Source organism: Balaenoptera physalus, assembly GCF_965194825.1.
Source record: "Balaenoptera physalus genome assembly, chromosome: 8".
Taxonomy (NCBI): Eukaryota; Metazoa; Chordata; class Mammalia; order Artiodactyla; family Balaenopteridae; genus Balaenoptera; species Balaenoptera physalus.
Window position 1 is genome coordinate 53237689 of NC_138887.1, and position 20952 is coordinate 53258640.

The window sequence follows — 20952 nt, forward strand, 5'->3', positions numbered from 1 at the left end:
ATCAAAATATATTCTCAGAAAGAAACTGATGCCAGTCATTTATGTCAATACCTGAGAATTTGTCGGTTTTTTTCATTTCTTAGGATATTCTACAGAAGTAGACTTCTAATAATAGTGGTGATGATAATTAGACAGTGATGCTTACTGTGTACTTTACTATGAGAGTTACTGGTTGGGTGGCTTATCCTCTTTACAGAAATTTAATATCAGAGAATTCGCTCCATGCAGGCAGCTTTCTACTCTGCATGCAGGGAAGACTTACTCCAAGTCACATTCAGGGATGTGCTTGTGCAGGAAGCATTGAATGGCTATCTCAGGATGACCTATCATCAGAGCTCTATCCCAGCTGATTCAGGGTAAGAGTAATCATGAAAGTCAGGAACTACAAAATGCAGGTTTTGGGAAAGAAATTAGGCTGAACTGCTACGAAAATTATTACAAAGAAGTAAAAATAATTAGGAGAATGGAAAATATAATCTTTAGTCATTTGGTGCCCTGGTAGATATACAACAGCACAGACCACTTCAGGCTGGAGGATGTGAAAAAATCTGTGAGGGAGGCTTGAACTGTCTTTAAAGTACTTCTCAAAGACACTCCTGCTGGGATACTTGTCAGAAGTGCCCTAAGTCTATTTTTCTGGAGACATGAAACCCTTGATTCAAGGACTTGTAGAGAGAAGGCAGACAAGGCTTTAGACTCTGTTCTCTCATTTTTCTGGAGGGCATACCTCATTTATAATAGGAGATTTAGATTACATGATCCCGTAAAACTTGGCATAGTGAAATTGAAAGCAAATATTTATTCTACAAGGATGGGTTAGCTGTGTTAAGGTAGTGAGACTTACCTTGTACAACTTTAAAGAAGTTTATTGAGTTGTTAATGGAATGACATTCTCTATGATTAACAAATGTTAGGAAACTGCCGTCAGATTTCTGGTAAATATTTAATAATACTTGTGAATCTGACAACAGAAATGGAGTACAATCCGCTACCCCCCGACCCCTTAAAAAAAAGCCACATTTTTCTTTTGGCTCAAAGTCCGTATTAAGATGTTATTCAAAATACGACTTTTTGTCCTATGGAATTGGCCTCTTTGTTACTATATATCCTTTAAGTTTCTGGGTCAGCTCTGTGGGGAAACTGACACAACCTCAAAGGACCCTCAGTTAAATTTGCTTCATTTTGCTGATTCATGTAAAGAAATACAATACATAGTTTTTATTGAGAATACCCCAAATAATGCCTTAATCCTGATTTTGACCAAGGAAAATGAAAGGTCTTTTTTTTCTTTATTTTTCTCTCTCTACGTATGTGTGTCTGTGTGTGTGCATCTGCGTCTGTGTGTATGTATGAATGTATTTAAAAAGAATATTTGCAACTATATTGAGATCCTGAATGCCTAGACAAAGTTTCCTTGAACAAATGACTATGTTGTGTTGAAACTTCTTTTGGTGCTGATTCTACCTGATTAGTTTCAGCTCTTTAATAGCCTGGGGGTTGTGATAGTTCATGTCACAGGAGTCCAGAATATTGGCACTTTGACTTCAAAGAAGAGATCAAAGAGAATTTCTAGAGGAGTTCCAAGTGTGTTCTGTAACTGCTGGTAAAGAGAAGCAAACATTCATGATACATTAACTGTGTCTACACCGCATAGAATGAAGTGGAGATTCAGTACTTGTTTAGTCATTAATCTGTTGTCTCCCTAGGCTGATAGAACCCATCAATTAGAATAAGTAGCTAATTGACAGAGCTCTACTTTGCCTTTTGTTTTATATACAGTCCTAGTGTATAGATGCCAAATGTGTTGTTCTATCCTTGTGCACAGTTCTTAAGATGACTTTGGGCCAGTCTAAACATTGCCTAGGAATTGTTTATCATGGATAATTTAATACTCCTCCTGAAGCATGTATCCTATTAATTTCTGCTTCGGAATTTCCAACAAGGCAAACATTTACACAAAGAGGGTGATTCCCTTCTAGCTGCAGGGGTGGATCAAGCCAGTGGTACCAAAATAGAAATGACTATGTCCAGGTCCTCAAGACTTTAATCATATTCAGTGACTGTGCAAGTTGCGCTAGGAGGAAGGAAGATGTGATGTCTCTCTGTGACTATGCAGTTTATCTTGTTGTGTGTTTATTACATGGCTGCAATAGAGGGGTGACACTGTGGCTTTTCCCCCAACTCCATTTACCAGCTATTAGTAGAAAAACATATTTGGCACATTTAAAAACACAGAGAATAGGGCAAGGCAAAGGAAGCGGAAGGATGTTAGGATACAGGAAAATTTTCTAGAATTACCAACAATTTATTTCACAGAGGAAGTCCTTCTCCACTGCTTCTTGCTCCTGGAAATCTTTTCACCTGCCTTGCCCAGGCCTTGATGATGATATCTGGGAGGTATTAAGCAATCCAGAAAGTTTATTCATCAACTTGGATTCATGTTTATTAATGAAAGAGCAGAGAAATCAAAGTTATTTTCCTCCTCTCCCCAAAGTTCAGGATGTGTAATGCCTAATGGCTTGCTCCCTACTTGGAGCAAATACATTCGTCTAATTTGATATACTGACTCATAAATTACACATTAGGGCCAAACCTGTTCTGTTATGAGAAATTAAGACTCCCTCTTGGCACATACTTTGGCTCTGGATTTGAACTGGATAAACAACATCTTTTGTTTAAATGCTGAATTTGGAAAGTAAACCGAAATATACAGGCAATCAGTGGTCTCTCCATCTCTCCCAGATATTGCTGGATTCAGGACAAGAAGCCTTGTGCAGTTTGGGCTCTTCTCTGAAATCAGTGCCCTTCCGTAGGCCTTCTCACCCAGTGAGTTTGATCTGGAGTTTGAGGTAAGTTCTAGGGGCTCTGGCTGTTGCAAGGAAGCAAGAGAAAAGAGTGGAGTCTGCCTAACAGAGACTCCTGGTCTAGTGTGAGAAGCATCCTTGCTGCATGGAATTTAACCTGAATTCTAACACCTCAGAGACGCCGCAGTCTAACCATTGGAACCAAAGCATAAGCTCTGGGATGAATGCACTACATATGATCTGTAATTGTATTATTGGTAACTATGAATCAATAATGCTAGAAACACCTTTCTTTTTTTAAGGAAAATGTTTGAGATCTGAAGAAAGAACAGACTAATAGCTGACTCTTTCCACTAAAGGAAAGCTTCAGAGAAGTCACTCAGTCAAGACAATGTATTGCCTGGTTTTCTAGAAGAAAAATAAATCATCTGGCACTTTTCAACTAATAGTGAAATAAATCTAAAAGCAGAGTTTTCTTCCTCTCTGAAATCGAGAGTGTCCTTTAAGTTGTGAGGATATTATATGAACCTCTTTAATTCTTTGTGGGAATTTTAGATTTTAGCTGTCATTCTAGATTACTTTTGATATCGTCATAAATGTTTTCTAAACAGAGGTATTTCCAACTCTTGTAAATGTCAAAGCCACACCCAGCCTTCTCCTATGTCCTTAGAGGTGCCTATCCATTGCCTTTTCCTACAGGGCCGGACTGACATTTGAGTGATGAAGCCCAGGGAAACCAGACCCTGGTTAGGAGCAGCTAGAGTAGGTGAGCAGAGTTACCTGGTGGCATCAGGCCATACTTGCTGTGATGTGAAACAAGGACCTACACATTGTGGCAGTATGTTTGGTGAAGCCTATTGAATCTGGAAATCAATTAAGAATGTATCTTTTGGATCTTGTTTTTTTGTTTTTGTTTTCTAGCATGAGCATCTACTATGTGCCAAACACAATTCTATACCATCTCTTAGCGCCCTTGGCCTTACACACTATAATACACCCTGAGTCTTTCCTTCATCACCTGTACTAACAACAGCATGGTCTGATGGAAAGTAGAAGGACTTTTGAATGAGAGTTCCAAGTTCATATCTGAGCACTGGCCCTCACTTATGTGACCTTTGGCTCTTTATACTTCCTGAATCTCGCATTACTGACTTATAAGAATAAAAGCATCTCCTATATTTAAAATAGTTGGCAACCTTAGTAAATTTTTTTTGGAGTTCTCATTTTATAATTGAGCAAAGTATTAAGGGAAACAGAGCGGTAAAAGAAGTGAAAGAAGTGGAGTCAAGTATAGAAAGTATTATTTATGAGGAAAAATGAAAGACCAGTTGTGACACAGGCAGCTTACGAACCAAGTAGGGGATGAGTTACCTGGGAAAGGATTTGAAAGATCTGCTGCTAAATGAGTCAACTGTATCCCAGAACTGGGCTCCAGGCTTCCCCGCTGGCTTGCATGGTTGGATTGATAGTGAATGGGCCATCCTCGTTCTATTTGCCAGAACTATCTGTCACAGGGCAGAGCCCATCCTTTGTGTATCAGGAGGAGTAGGCCGGTATTCTTGGTGAGAGGACAGGTAATTTGTGTAGAATCACTGTCCTGCTCTGAGTTCGAGTTTTATATTTAGAGCCTGTGGTACCTGAATCAAAGTTGAAGAGTTACAAGTTTCTCTTGGGCATGGCCTTTTCTGTCTGGCAAGGCTGTGTTAATTTAGATAAAGCTAAGAGAAACAGAGGGCTAGATAGGCAAGTTCCTGGAAAAGGAAGAGATTACTAAATTTCTCCTGCTCTCTTGTTATTTGTTTTCTTTTCCAATTTTTCTCTCCCTTCATTGCCATCATGCTTCTGGATTTCTTTGGAAAATGAGCAGGGTCTACTTAGCTGTCACAGAGTCAGCACTGACCTGGCCAGGAGTCCAGCCAAGGGTGAATGACAGCAATATGTCAAGTCAGGACTGTCTGAAACAGAGTGAGAATGGAAGTTCCTGGGATCCATGGAGGTGGGGAGGGCACAGACTCTTGGCGGTCAGAGAATCATTAGGCCCCTGCTTCATAAATGTGGTTAAGTTATAATCCCAGCATAGAATCTGTGTCTGCTCTGCTACTGTATACACCCGTTTGGAGTGGGTATCTAGGTCCAGACTGCAGTCAGAAAGTTAGAGATATACAGGTACAATTTACCCCTGGTCAAAAAACTCTAAAATTTCTTCTGTTGGCAGTCCAGAGGGAAGTGGAGACTCTGGGATGGGAGACACTCTGAATGGAGACAAGGATTGCATCGAGTGTGTAATCCACGAAGAGGAAATTGAAAGTTGATTGTGTTCAGATGGTCCATGGAATGTTGATTAATTCCAACAGGGAGAGCGGCCAAAAGTTGCGAGAGTGATGTCCTTCAGTGTGTGAGCCGTGCTAAGAACCAGTTCTCAGCTGCAGTGGCTGGGCTTAGATGGAAGTATGTGTAGTTTATCTGGAAGAACGACGGTAGAGTACACAGGCAAAGCTACAGTTAGGTGGGTAGGCCAGTGGTTGGAGAATGAGCAAGGTCTCTTCTTAATGCTTCCAATTTAAGTGAAATAAGAAACAGGGTTATCAGCTGATGATGAGAAAGGGAGGAGTTGTGGGAGGTATGACTGGGAAGTAAGTGGCAGAGGAAACAAGATCACTGGAGATGAGCTGGTCCAGGAACTGGAAAAGCCAAGATAACAAAGATTTTCTTTAGGAATATGAAGATCACAAGATCTGTGAAAAGACTGGTGATGAGATAGAGAGAGAGAGTGAGTCATGAGCTGAACTCTTGAAAAAATGAGGGGCAGTCAGGTGGATCTCTGTAGATGATTGCAACAAGCAGAGATATTGGGTGCTATAATCATAGGCATGACTTTTAAATTGCTGAATGTTGTGTTTTTGTTTTTGAGATGGGAAGAACAGTGATCTCGAAGCAGCATTAAATGGCAAGGACAACTACTGTGTCTCCTGGTCTGGTAGCCCAAGGGTGAAAACGGCAAGACAATGAGAAGGCTCTAGGGGAAGCAGGTCCTCAAGGGAATCCAGATTTCAGATGCGGCAAGAATGTGTAGGGAACATTCACATAGGAGGTTGAGGATACATGGGGATTGTGCTGATGGCAGATCGAGATTGCTGAGAAGAGCAAGCAAGATGAGCGTGGGCTCTGAAACTGGGTCCGATGAGGGGACAAAAAACGTCATATGGATATGACAGTCTGGGTGATAAGGGATGACTTAGGGATTTTGGAAGAATAAAAATATTCTTATGAGCATATTTTGGGGGCAGATATAGAGGCTATAAAATTTGGCTTTATCATCATCATCATCAGACTGGTTCAGTGCTTGTCACTTTGGATGCAGCCGATATCACATCTGTTCTGTTAGTGTAAGTTCTATTTCCTGGAACATGTTTATTACTACTGACTCACTGGGCTTGAAATAATCTCAGAGGCCTCTAGTTCATGTGTGTGTGTGGGGGGGGGTGGGGGGCAGTCAGTTTTATGGAGATAAAATTTATATACAGTAAGAAGTGAGATTTACCTTTTTTAGTGTATCATTTTATGAGTTTTGATAAATGCATATACCACCAAATCGAGATCTAGACCAATTCTAGTAGCTCCCAACATTCACTTGTGCTTATAATCAACATCTTATTCCTAATCCTCAGCACTCGGCAACCATTGATCTGTTTTGGTCCCTATAATTTTGCCTTTTCCAGAATGACAACTAAGTAGAATCATATAGTATGTGGGCTTTTGAGTCTAGCTCCTGTCACTTAAACATAATGCAGTTGAAATTCGTTCTTGTTTTGTGTATCAGTAGTTTGTTCCTTTTTCTTGCTGAGTGTTGTTCCATTATATGGATATAATACAGTTTATTTGTGCATTTGTCAATTGAACAATATTTGTGTTATTTCTAGTTTTTGTTGATTACAAATAAAGCCACTGTAAACATTTAGTATGTATAAGTTTTTGTGGGAACATAAATTTTCATTTTCCTTGGGTGAAAATCAAGGAGCTTGTTGGATCATATGGTAAATGTATGTTTAACTCATAAGAAACTGCAAAGCTAATGTCCAAAGTGGTTGTAACATTTTGCATTCCTACCAGCAATGCACGAGAGCTTCAGTTACTCCTCATCCTTGCCAGTGTTGATATTGTCAGTTGTGTAAGATTTTTTATTTGTTTTTGTTTTTTAATCAAGTGGGTATGTGGTGTCGTCACATTGTGGTTTTAATTTGCACTTTCCTAATGACTAAAGATGTTAGCATCTTTTCCTGTGCATATTTTCCATTTATTTGTATATCTTCTTAGTTAAAATCTTTTGCCTATTTAAAAAATTTTTTCTTATTATTGAGTTTGGAGAGTTTAGATATTCTAGATACAGGTTCTTCACCTAACATGTCTTTCAAAAATATTTTATACAAGTCAGTTTTTATCTTAATTTTCTTAACAGTGTGTTTGGAAGAACAGAAGTTTATATTTTAATAAATTTCAATTTATCAATTTCTATTTTTTTTTTAAAGGATTGTGCTTTTGTATCTGACAAATCACTGGCTAACCCAGGGTCACAAGTATTTTTTTTCTATGTTTTCTTCTAGGTATTTTATACTTCACAGTTTTACATTTAAATCTATAATCCATTTTAAGTTAATTTTGTGTATAGTGTAAGATAAAGGTCAAGGATCATTATTTTTTTGTATATTGAAGTCCAATTTTTCCAGCACCATTTGTTGAAAAGACTATCCTTTCTCATTTGAATTCCCTTTGCACCTTCAGTAAAAAATTAGTTGACCGTATCTGTGTGGGTAAAATTCAGGGCTTTTCATTTTACTCCACTGAATATAGTTAGTACCATACTTCCTTGATTACTGTTGCTTTATAGAAAGCCTTGAAATCAGGCAGTGTGAGTTCTCCAACAATATTAAGTCTTCTAATACATGAACATGGAATATATCTCCATTTACTTAGGTCTTCTTTCATTTCCTTCATCAGCTCTTGTAGTTTTCAATATACGGATGTTGATAATCTTTTGTTAGATTTTTACCTAATAATTTCATGCTTTTTGGTGCTATGGCAAATATACTTGATAAAAAATTTTACTGTATAAATTTAAGTTCCAATGGTTATTGTAAATATATCAAAATGAAATTGATTTTTTATATTGGCCTGTATCTGTGACACTCTACTAGAGTTTTTGTAGAATCTTTGGGGTTTTTTTTTGTTGTCTGCAAATAGTAGTTTTTTTTTTTCCTTTCCCATTCTTATACCTTTTTATTTATTTTTCTCTTTTTATTGCACGGACTTCAAATTCCAGTATGATCTTAAATAGAAGTGGTGAGAGTAGGTAGCCTTAATTTTTTCATGATGTTAGGAGAAAAACATTGTGTTTCTACATTAAGTATGATTAAGCTGTACTCTATATAGATGGACTTGGTCAGACTGAGGAAGTTCCCTTTTTTTCCTAGCTGAGAATTTTTATTATTAATGGATGTTGAATTTTATCAAATGACTTCTCTGCACCAATGAGATAATTACATTCTTAAGTCTGTTTATATAGTGAATAGCATTATTGATTTTCTAATGTTGAACCAGCTCTGTATTCCCAGGATAACCTCATTTGGCCATGATGTATTATTTTATTTTGTAAATATTGCTGAATTTTATTTGCTAAGATTTTGTTGAGGATTTTAACATCTATGTTGATTGAGACTGTTGGTTTGTAGTTTTCTATTCATTGTAATTTCTTCATGTGGTTTTGGTATCAGGGTAATGCTGGCCTCTTAACGTGAGCTGGAAAGTTTTCCTTTCTCCTCTAGTTTTTGGAAGATTTTATGTATAATTCATGTTATTTCTTCTTTAAGTTTTTGGTAGAATTTGCTAGTCAATCCATCTGGTTCTGGAGTTTTTCTTGTTGGAAAGTTTTAACTACAAATTGAATTTCTTTAAGAGATAGTGATTCAGATTATTTATCTCATCTTGAGTATACTTTGGCAGTTAGCGTCTTTCAAGGAATTTGTCCACTCCTTTTGGGTTGTTGAATTACTGATATTTGTATCTACTCCCTACCCTCTGTCATGTCCCCTCTCCTTGTCTCTTTCTGTCAGTCTACTTAGAGGTTTATTAATTTTATAGATCTTTTTAAAAACCCAGCTTTTGGTTTCATTGATTTTCTTTATTTTTCTTTTTAAAATTTTGTTGATTTTTCTCTTCTCATTTTTATAATTTTCTCCTGTTTGCTTTGCGTTTAATTTGTACCCTTTTTCTAGTTTCTTAAGTTAGAAATGTAGGTAATTGATTTGAGCACTTTCTTCTTTTCAAATATAGATATTTAATGCTATAAGTTTCCCTTATGATGTTCTCTTTGACCCATGAGTTATTTATGTCTGTATAATTTCCAAATTTGTAGAAATTTTCAATATATTTTTGTTATTGAAATCTAGGTTATTTTAGTATCATAGAACATACATTTTATGCTTTTAATTATTATAAATTGGTCAAGATTTGTTTCATGGGGCAGAATGTGGTCTGTCTTGTTGATGTTCCTTGTACGCTTGAAAAGAATGGGTATTGTGCTGTTGTTTGTTTTATAAAATACCAGTTAGCTCACATTGGTTGCTAGTTTTGTTCAGGTTCCATATTCTTACTGATTTTCTTCTACTTGTTTTACCAATCACAGAGACAGAGGAATATTTAAGTTTACAACTCTAATTGTGATTTTGTCCATTTCTGCTTTCAGGTCTGTCAGCTTTCACATTTGCATTTTGGATCTTTATTGTTAGTTGCATACACATTTAGGATTGTAATGTTACTCTTTAACCCTAAAAATATTCCTTGTTCTGAAATCCACTTTGTCTGACAATACAGTCACTATAGCTTTCTTTTGGCTAGTGTGTGTATGGTATATCTTTCCCATATTTTTGCTTTTAACTGATTTGAGTTTTTAAATTCAAACTGGTTTTATTGTTTTTATTATTATCAATTTTTGGCCTCACTGCGTGGCATGCAGGATCTTAGTTCCCCAACCAGAGACTGAACCAGTGCCCCCTACAGTGGAAGCATGGAGTCCTAACCACTGGACCACTAGGGAATTCCCAAACTGGTTTTATTTTAATCAGAGTCTATTTGCATCTTGCTTTTTCTCATCTTCTGATAATCTCTGATTTTTATTTAGTTTTGACCATTTGCGTTTAATATTACTGATATGGTTGGATTAAAATCTTTTTTACTTGTTTTCTATTCCATTCTTTCTTTGTTCCCTTTTTTCTACATGCTTTTGGATTATTTTTAAATTTCCATTTTATTAAGCTCCATTATTGAATTATTTTTACGTTTTAGAAATACTTTTCTCATGTCATACCATTGACAATATATGTCTAAGTAATTGCCATCTGCCTACATGTAATACTATACCTTTTAATGTGTAGGGTTAAGAACTTTACAACATCATTCTTTCAATTCTACCTTCCCAGGCTTTGAGCTATTGTTGCTGCAGATTTTACTTTTATATATTCTATAAACACACAGTAAATTTGTACTGTTTTTACTTCAGACAGTCAATTTTCTTTTAATGCCGTTAAAAATGAGAAGACTGTTTTCTATTTACTTTCATTTTAACTGTTTCCAGAGATCTTTAATTCTTTGTGTAAATCTCAGTTTCTGTCTCATATCATATTCTTTCTGCCTGAAGAACTTTCTTTTACATTTTATAATGCATGAGTGCAGGTAATTAATTGTCTCATCTTTTCTTTGTCTGGAAAAAGTCTTTAATTTGGCATCATTTTTGAAGGGTATTTTCATTGTGTGTAGAATTCTCAGTTGCAAGTTTTTTGTTTTTCTTGTTTGTTTTTGTTTTTTTTTTTCTTTCAACATGTCTTCTTGTTCTCGTACTTTCTGACTGAGAAATCTTTTTCAATTTTACCTTTGTTCCTCTGTATGTAATGCGGTCTTTTTCTCTGGTTGTTCTTAAGATTTTCCTTCTCTTTTTGGTTTTCAACATATTGTATACATATCTACTTAAAAACTATATTTATCTTGCTTAGAAATCTCTGGGCTGCTGGGATCTGTGCATTTGACATCCCTCATTACTTTTGGAAAATTCTTGACCGTTCTCTCTTTAAATCTTTACTGTTGCATTCTCTCTCTTGTCTAGGATTTCAATTGGTTTATGTTAGACCATTTGATATCATATGATAGCCCTTGGATGCTCTCATCTTTTTTTTTTTTTTTGTGGCTATGTTGGGTCTTCATTACTGCATGCAGGCTTTCTCTAGTTGTGGCGAGCGGGGGCTACTCTTCGTTGCAGTGTGCGCAGGCTTCTCATTGTTGTGGCTTCTCGTGTTGAGGAGCACGGGCTCTAGGTGCACAGGCTTCAGTAGTTGTGGCTCGTGGGCTCTAGAGTGCAAGCTCAGTAGTTGTGGCGCACGGACTTTGTTGCTCCGTGGCATGTGGGATCTTCCTGGACCAGGGCTCAAACCTGTGTCCCCTGCATTGGCAGGTGGATTCTTAACCACTGCGCCACCAGGGAAGCCCCTCTCATCTGTTTTATTCACTCTCTTTCTCCTTGTGTTTCAGCTTAGATAATTTCTATTGACCTGTCTTCACATTAGCTGACCTTTTTCTTCAGCCACACATCATGTCTATGGAATTGATAGTTGAGGGCATTCTTCATTTCTGTTTCTGTGTATTTGTTTCTAGCATTTCCAATCGACTCTTCTTATAGTTTTCATATCTCCACTGAAATTCAATATCTGTTCACGCATGTTGACCACCTTTCCTGCTAGACCCTTTAACACGTTTATTATAGTGATTTTAAATTCACTATGTTGTGGCCCAGAATATGGGTTATCTCTTGTTCTGTCTGGTTCTGCCAGTTTCTTTTTCTCTTATCAGTGGGTTGTTTTGTCCTTGCTTTTTTGTATATCTCATAATTTTTCATTGAATAGTGGGTATCATGTATAGAATGGTAGAGCATAAGGTAAGTAGAGGTAACTAGTATTTATGCTTGGAAATGGGTCCACTATTCTTCTGCTGAGCTGTTACTGTAGGGTGTTAGTCAGTCTACTCAGAGGTGAGCTGGGTTTGGGTTTTGTTGTTGCTATGGGTTCATTCACTGTATCCCTGGCTTCATGTTCTTCTAGCATTATCTTGTTTAGTGTGAGATCTCATTTGCCAGTGGATTTTTCTTAATGTCCCTGTTCTGCCCTCAGTAAGAGACCTTCTCTACCTATATTTTAGAGAGGTCTTCTCTCTATTCTTGCCACTCGCACAGTGGTGGGCTGTTGTTGCTTGTTATTTGGGTTTTGCTACCTGAGACGGGAGAGCTAATCTTTGTTTTTAGTGGAGAATCATGGAGTCATGGAGAATGACTGATATGGTGCAGATTCTCCTTGCACCTGCAGTTTCCAGGGGTTCTATATTTTCAAGGCCTACACTTGAACTTTAGGACTGGGTTGTTTTACCCACCTATATTGCAGCCCTGACTTTCTTCTGTTCTTACTAGTAAGCCCATGTTCATATTCCCTCGCTCCTTAAAGACACCTGTCTTTTCTTAAGCTTTACACTGGTTGAATATCACGTGACATCAGTTCTCTAGGTTTAAAAAATTCAGGATTTATAATGTATCCAGCTTTTTCTAGTTGATAGAGTAGAAGTAATCCTCTTTTCACATTTCTACATCCCAGGCAGAAGCCAGAGGTCAGTATAAGCTTTTAAGGAAAAGTTTTTAGCATTTTTCGCATGTATTCATACAAAAATGGATGTTGAAACATTTTGATCTTGATTATTTTGATATTTATTCTGATAAAAAATAGAGCTTGGCTCATGAAGCTCTGAGCCCAGCTGTACGGTTTCAAAAAGGAGACAACTGTACAGGCTACAGAAGGTGATTCCACATGAAAGAATCAAGTCTTGGGGCAGTGACTTGTCCCCATAGCCACTGGGGTAATCTGCCCCCTATTACTGCCAATTTATGGACATAATGAGTCACAGGCACATTGCTAAATATATCAGCAGTCCTGCAAAGTGTTTCAGGGGCACATCCATCAGTTATGGTCATGAGAAAGGTCATAATAGTACAGGCTTTCATCATAATTCAGCTCTCCCTCCCCAGTTTGCCTTGGGTGTGTTGAAATACTATGATTATTCAGTTAGAAGCAGTGTTCATTTTTGAAGACAACTTACTGGAAATGAATAAAGTATCTGAGGGAGGCCATCCCATTTAAAGGCCTACTGCCTCATTCAAAAGCTTTTTGTGTAATAAAAGTATCTCAAAAACTCTTCTGTGAGATTCACCAACCTCATTCCTTCTAAACCATTGGTTAGAATCCACAACTTCAGCTGAAAAAAAGATTAGCTGTAGACTTGGATGCGAGCCATTTCCACTGAATTCCCTTCTCATACACTTCTGTTAATAACAAAGCATTGTTAATAGTACTGCTGTGTCCCGTCTTTCCAGCTCGGTGGGTATTTCTGAAACTGTAACCCTGGCAGCATCTGGCAATCCATAAAGTCCTCTGACATTTTAATGTGGCTATAAAATAGGGTGGAATCATATAGAAACCTACCCCCAATTAGCGTTGGATAAAAGAAAATTGTTCTAAATCCCTTTACTTTGAATAGTGTTCTCTTCCTATCGAAAACAATGATCCTGGCAATTTCCCACAGCCTATATAAATAAAATAGGACAACAGGGATCAGGAAATCAGAAAACATTTCAAAATTAAATATTAAAAGATCTTCTAAAGCCAATACTTGTAATCTAGCATTTTTTAGTTTTATTATCCTCTTGGTAAACTGTAATTGAAGGCAGTTCATACCCTCCTTTGCTAACTTTTAGTCCAAAATCATATGGATTTGTCAAACCTCTGGAGATTATTCATCAAAGTGGTTAATTTCAATAACCTGTTTCCATGTTTTACCCATATTATGGCATATCAATTTTCCCCTGAAGATTAAGGGTCCTAGTTTCCATGTGCTATTTAGATAAAGAATTCCAAAAAGAAGTCACGTTTCTTTCTTGCCTGCTTATGATTTGAAACTTGTACATTTTCCCCTCCAATTAATTTGGAGGTTTTTTTTTTTTTGCTCTTTGTTTTTTTTTTTAAATTGTTCTTTTTTTTTTTTTTTTTTACAGTACTTCATCACTTATCGTTATTCATTCTTTATGTATTTATGCTAACCATGAGTAGCGAGGTTCTTAAACTTCTAAGTTTATGCTCACCCACAGCTCTGTGAAGGTCTGGAGCCACATCACAAGTCTTCTGAAAGTAGAGCACAAAAGTAGAGCACATTTATTTTGGATGAAGAGCAACATTAGTGAAGACCAAGCCATTTGGATATATTTTTGTTTGTACTAGAACTAAATTAATCAAACTAGAAAAAATTGCCTAGCAACATCTGACATTAAAAGGATTCCATAACAAAAACTAAACCACATGGAGGATAAGACAGAAGACAGCCCAGGCCTCATCTAGATAAGAGTCACAGTCTGTACATGGAGCTGTCTTTACTCCTAAAGAGAGAAGGTAGAAAAGAAATTAGATACAGAGGGAGAACTAAGTTAATGTAAGCTAGAATCTACTAGATTTCTTATCCTGCACTAGGAGCATTATAAACATTTCATTTAATTCTCATGAAACCAATTATCTCTATTTTACAGAGAAGCAGAGCCATTAGTTAAAGACCAGTCAATTCTTAAAGCCCAACATCTTTTTAGATTCTTGCTAGATTCTTATCCCTTATAGGAACCTAGACAAATTAACTATCTTCAAATTGTAACCAGAAAGTAGTATATTTGGAAGTATATATTTTTATAGGTTTGGAATAGTTACCCAGAAAGTTAACTGGAATGTTCAATTTTTCAGTTTATAATTGGCCGAGTTCTTTTTATTTAAACAGACACATAGGTGGTGGGCTATATTTAGGTAGACTTTCACAGAGGCAGCACTGATGGGCAAAGCTGGCCATGGCTACTGTCACTTAGTGGGAGGGTGATTATGTAAGTGAGGCTCAAGAAATGATGATTAGTTTTGGGGTTGGAGAGTCTTGCCAAAAATAAACTTTAAATCTTGTAAGTAACAAAATTCAAGTTATTTTCTTTGTACTAAAAAAAAAAAGAACACAAAACCATAGAGAGAGATTAAAGTTGTAGCAGAGGAAAGAAGATGGCAGCTGAAAATAAATGAAAGGATTTTTAAGACGGATCATTCTACCAGGGTGGGTGATGAGGGACACACTATGGATTAACATGAAGGCATGTTTCAGTAGTAGATGGAAATTCAGCAAAGGTCAATACTTGGTGGCATAGATGACTTGTTTCTGGGATATCTGATTTATAAGACGTTGGTTTCTTTTCCACAATTGCTGAGGCCATGGGGAAAGTACACATCCAGTTTAAAAAAAAAAAAAAAAAAGGAGATTTTTGTGAGAGTTTTGCACTGCTAGGTAACCCGCATACTCAATATTTGTCATTTTGTTTGTAAATGGATCCTTTGTGGTTTTGCGTCAAGAATGATTTGACAAGCTGTGTGGTCATTTCTATATGACGACATTCCTGACAGTGCTAGTGGAATGTGAGGAAAATACGCCAGGAAAGAAAGTAATGACCTTTTCAGGGGTTTCTGAACCTTTGGCTATGACTAGTTTTCAACATGTGATCAACCATCTTGTGATTTGCGTGGTTTAGATATTTACGTGGCTTTCTTGGTCAGTTACATTTTTGGAGTGTGTGTGTATAGTTTTTTTCTTTTCTTTTCCTTGTGTGCTGTAATCTAAGCCACTCAGCACACTAAATATTTTTACCTCGCCAGTTTCAAGGTATACAAGACTCAGAACAAATTCAGAAGGCGTAGGCAGCCTGATAAATCACAGCCTTCTCAGTAGGCTTGATTCTTCTCCACCTCCCCAGACCTCTCTCCTAACAGACTATTGTGTTGTCTTTAGAGTGAGCAAAACCAGGCTTCTCTTCGAAGTCTTTATCCATCTACATGTGCTGTGAAGAAGGTCATGTTATGCAGGCCAAAAGGAAAAATTAGAATGAGATAGAAGCGGGATCTTAGACATGCTTAATGAATTTAATTGTATTCTTCAAACTTGGCAGAGAAAAATTTTGTCTCTCTTGGCAGAAGGGGAGAACATTCTCTCTGTTCAACTTCATACTGAATTCATCAAGAATGAAAAAACTAATGAATTGGCTCCCCTGAGAATCACTTGGCCTAACTTCTAACAGTATTATGAAAAAAATCTATTCTTTCTACTGAATCTCCTCAGCTTCAGTCTTTCTTGCTTCACCCCTCTTTGCACTTTCTCTCCCCTGAAACACACACCCAAGGGCATATCCCTCATAGATAAAACATGCCACCCTGGCTCAGTGGGCTCGGGGACACAATTCTCCCCTTTCTGTATCACTCAGAGTTGTCTACATGTACTCCTGGCAAGCTTCCTAGATGCTTTGTTAGGAATTAGCCCCAAGAAGTCTAATTCTCACATCTACTCTAAGACCGTTATTTAGGAATTTCAAGGTTATCAAATCAGGAGAAATATAGTAGGTATGACCTTCTAGCATGTTTTCTAAAAATTACACAGGATCTAAAACATATATATTATCCTCTTGGGTAAAAAGTACTTTTCTATGGATTATAAGTAAAAGCAGTTTTCTGTAATCAGAGATCCAGAAGAGTTTTGTTTTTAAAAAGGACAAAACAACATTGGAAAATGTTTAGTAATGCAGTCTAAGAATCCCGAGGTTCATTTCTCCCACTCTATCTATCTATCTATCTATCTATCTATCTATCTATCTATCTATCTATCTATCTATCTTGTGATAATAACACAACATAAGATCTACCCTCTTACTAAATTTTTAAGTATATAATACAGTATTGATAACTATAGGTACTATGCTGTACAGTTGATCTCTAGGACTTATCTTGTATGAACAAAACGTTGTACCCTTTTACTATTACTTTCCTATCTCTCTCTCCCTCCAGCCCCTGACAACCACCATTCTACTCTCTGCTCTGTGAACTTGATTATTTTAGGTTCCACATATAAGTGGTATCATGTATTGATAGTATTTGTTCTTCTGTGTCTGTCTTATTTTACTTAGCATAATGTCTGCCAGGCTCATCCGTGTTGTCACAAATGGCAGAATTTCCTTCTTTATAAAGGCTGAATAAACATAGACATTGTATCTATATACCACATTTTCTTTTTCCATTCATGCCTCAATGGCATGGATTGAGGCATGGAAGGTTGCTTCCATGTCTTGGCTATCATGAGTAATCTACAAACATGGGAGTATAGATCTCTCTTCGAGGCCCTGATTTCAGTTCTTTTGGATATATATGCATAAATGGAATTGCTGGATTGTATAAGAGTCCTATTTTTAATTTATTGCAGAACCTTCATAGTGATCTCCATAGTGGCTGCACCAATTTACATTCCCACCAGCAGTTCACTAGGCTTCCCTTTTACCACATCCTGGGTTTTGAAGCTTACTCAGCGGAAAGTATCATCACAGCTTAGTATGTAGTTGATTTCAGTAGAAACTTGGATATTTTGGAGTAAATACTTCATATCTGGAAAATATTTTTGAAGCTTATGTTTAGATAGAATCTCTGGATACAGTGGTTGATTTCTAGTGACTCACTCTGAGAAAGACTTATTTACGGCAGGATTAGCGTTTGCCCAGGCAGGGTAGAACTGGAAAGTAGGTAAAGTTGGTCACGTCCCTGACTGCTTCTTTGTGCACACTTTTGCTTCCCTTTCTCAGTAGTGCATCCTTCTCCCCCTCATTAATCTAACATCTTCACACACTGAAATGCCATAGGAAAGGTGTAGGATAGCATGCTCCCATCAGTATAACTGTGGGGACCAAGGATCTTCTCCAAGTCAGGATCTGGACCGTTCTCATTCAGATGGCCTTATTACTGACTAAAGATTTCTCTGGAAATGTGTGTGTGTGTGTGTGTGTGAGTGAACATGTGTGTGTACACATGTGTTTGCACCAAAGAGAACTGAGGCATGGGAAATGGGGGAACATGGAATGATGCCTGTGATCTCCAGACCCTAATATTTCATAAGCGACTACTGCTTATTACAGACACCCCTGGAGAGGAGATTGGTTAAGCACAGTACCACAGGAATGTTGGTTTTCTGCTTACTTGTTCCAAATGGCCTAGGGGCTAAAATTCCACCTGGAAACCTAAAATTTCAAACAACGCTGAGCACCTAGGCCAATGGCTTGGCTTGGGGAGGAGGATGTGCCCCAAAGGGAAGACCCATTCTCCGGTCTGCAGACCTTCCTTAATCCCTGCAGCAGAGGACTCATTGTATTGTGGGGAAGGAAAGTCCCCTTTTGGAAAATGTTTCAATAATGACATGCCATTCCTTAGCCATTGAGTGTCCTTTGTTTTGGAAGCAGACACACTGTCATATTTATGCTGGAGGCCCATTTAGTGGTGCTCATAAGCGCTACCCCTTTTGTTTCTTATAATAAAAGGAATAAAAGTTCAACTCAGAAAATTTAGATAACACCAAAGAATGAAAAAAAAGAGACCGCTATCATCTCACCAGCCAGAGATAATTTTTATTAATATTTTGGTGCCTATCCTTCCAGTTCTAAAACAAAAAGAAAAGGTGTCTGTGTGTCGCAGGGGGAGAGAGAGAGGGGATCATATTTGTCATAGTGCTTTGTAGCCTCCTTCTTTCATCTTTTAGCTCATTGTGGACATTTTCCCATGACAATAAATATTCCTGTATAACAGGGATTCCCAACCAGGGGCAGTTTTCACCCCCGAGGATATTTGGTACCATGTGGAAACAATTTTTGCTTCTGGCAACTACTGGGTAGAAGCTTGGGTCGCTGCTCCACATCTTACAGCGCACAGGACAGCCTCACAACAAAGATTATGTGGTCCAAAATGTCAATGATGCCGAGGTTTAGAAACCCTCTTTTATACCATTATTTTAGATAGCTACCTATTATTCTCTCCTAAGCTAGAATTATCCATTGCTCCATTGTTGGAAATTTAGATTGTTTCCACATTTTTTGCTATTATAAACAAACTGTTGAATATTCATGGTCACACATATTTGTGTATACTTCTGTTTAGACTGAACTAGAAAAGACTCTTAGACATGAAAATTGGTGGATCAAAGGAAATGAACTTTCTGAGCCCTTAATCACTGTTCTCAGGTTTTTCTCTGGAAATGTGATCTCAATTAATAGCCCCATGTGTATGCTAGCCCTATCGTGATGCCTTCGTTACTTAGTAAAGTCCACCTTCTTAGAATGTCTCACGGTTGATTTGAAGGGATTTTTTTAGCTTTTGCTCTGTTCATACAAGATCCATCAGAGAAGGATAGGAAAAGTAACATCTATGTGGCCCTGGCTTCACTCTGACCATTCCCAGGGAGTTCTGGGGAACAAAGAAGATAAGGGTGGAAGTTTGTGACGCTCTCATTAATTCCTGATCTACCCTTTGATGAAAGGGAATGAGTGTCTAAACCTTGCCGTGGCCAGTGGGCAGAAAGAAAAATGGTTTGACCAGAATTTACATCAGACCAAAACCTAAAGTGTCCGTGTGGAATGACCAGTGTCAGGTGCTTGACATAGAGCCCAATGCAATATGTGCTCTGTACATTTTGGCTACCATTACCACTGTAGACTTAGAAGAGTCAGGTCCCCCAGCTTACCAAAATTTTCTCTGTTGGGTCCTATGGCGAGTCCAGTGTGGACATCCCTCCATTATTTCCTTGGTCATTGATGACCCTTTTAGGCATGACCGCTTTCTTTGGTCAGAGCCTGTACTGCTAAGTTCAGGTTCAAATCACTGATAGGTGCAACTGAGCTTGAAAAATGTTGCTCACAAGACAAAACATCCAGCTTTTAAAAAAGGCATTGTCCTATGACAGAATAGCATATATATATATATATATATATATATATATATATATATATATATATATATGTTTTTCTACTTCACATTTGTCATTTTAAAATTCTTTCCTCAGATTATTAATTTGTATTGTAGTCTGTTTTTCTTTAACATTTCTCTTCGTTAGCAACCAGGTGTAGGTGTATCATATCTATGTTGACTGAAAATTCATTTTGATGTTAAACTTTTTACACAGTATTTTTTAAAGTGTCTCTTGACACGTGCTCAGATGTCTGTAAAACATCTTTTTCATTGCTTGGAGGGGTACATGCATGCTTCCAGTTTCCACTAAACTCAAAACGCCTTGAGAGAATGGTTCATGCATTTTCATTTCTCTACCCAGAGCCCAGCACTGTGCCTGATATATCATAGATGCTCCACACGTGCTGTTGAAACAACTGAGTGTGATACATTCCCCAGCATCTGTAACATCACACCTTATAAAGGGTTAAATAAAATGAAGAAAAATAGTTTTTTACTTTTCTTTAGTTTATTGAATCTTTCGATTTTCTTTTCTTCTTTCCTCCCTCCCTCCTTCCCTTCCCTTCCTTCTTTATTTCAAAAAATCACTGTTATATTTCTGGGGCTAGGCAGGCAGTGGAAGGTAGAAAAATAAAAAATAAGACAAACTGAACCCTTGCCTGTCTTAGGTTTAATCAGTTGTGTTTAAGTTTGATCTCCAGTATCCTTTTAAAGATACTGTTGAATAGGAGGTACAGTATTTCAGTGTTTTTCCTTAAAGGATGAGAAATCACTGACCACACACAGGCAATTTTTTCTCAGTGCTCTGTTGTAAAGCAGATTGCTATCACTGTTTTCAGAAAATGAAAAGCCAGTCTAATTCCAAGAGTTCAAACTGTTATCAGAAATATTGCATTGCCTAATCTCACACAATAAACAACAAGTTTCACTTTGCATTGCAGAGACTCTGGGGAGAGTGCTGTCATTCCCTTGAAGCAGCTCTTCTGGAGATTATAGTAGTATTTGCCTGTCACCAGAAAATTTGTCAGTTGCTATTGGCATCCCTGAGAGACAGTATATTAACACTGGGATCTTGTACCTCACCGAATCCTCTATCCGTTGTCTAAAAGCAAAGTATTTGAAAACCATGCTGGGCACAAGATAAGCACTGTGCAATTGTTAGCTCTGTAGGGTGATAGCAGGCACATGTGTCTTGCTTTTATGAAAGGAATTCATTCACATTTTGC

At 37.5% G+C, this 20952-nt stretch overlaps 1 long non-coding RNA gene across 1 annotated transcript in view; it reads right to left on the reverse strand.

The window, feature by feature from the left end:
• LOC309665948 overlaps nucleotides 1-17030 on the reverse strand; it is a 143277-nt gene extending 126247 nt beyond the window's left edge. Inside the window, exon 1 of the long non-coding RNA XR_014266802.1 lies at nucleotides 94-17030. This is a non-coding gene — a long non-coding RNA (uncharacterized lncRNA). The remainder of the gene's footprint in view (nucleotides 1-93) is intronic.
• Between the last annotated feature and the right edge of the window lie 3922 nt (nucleotides 17031-20952).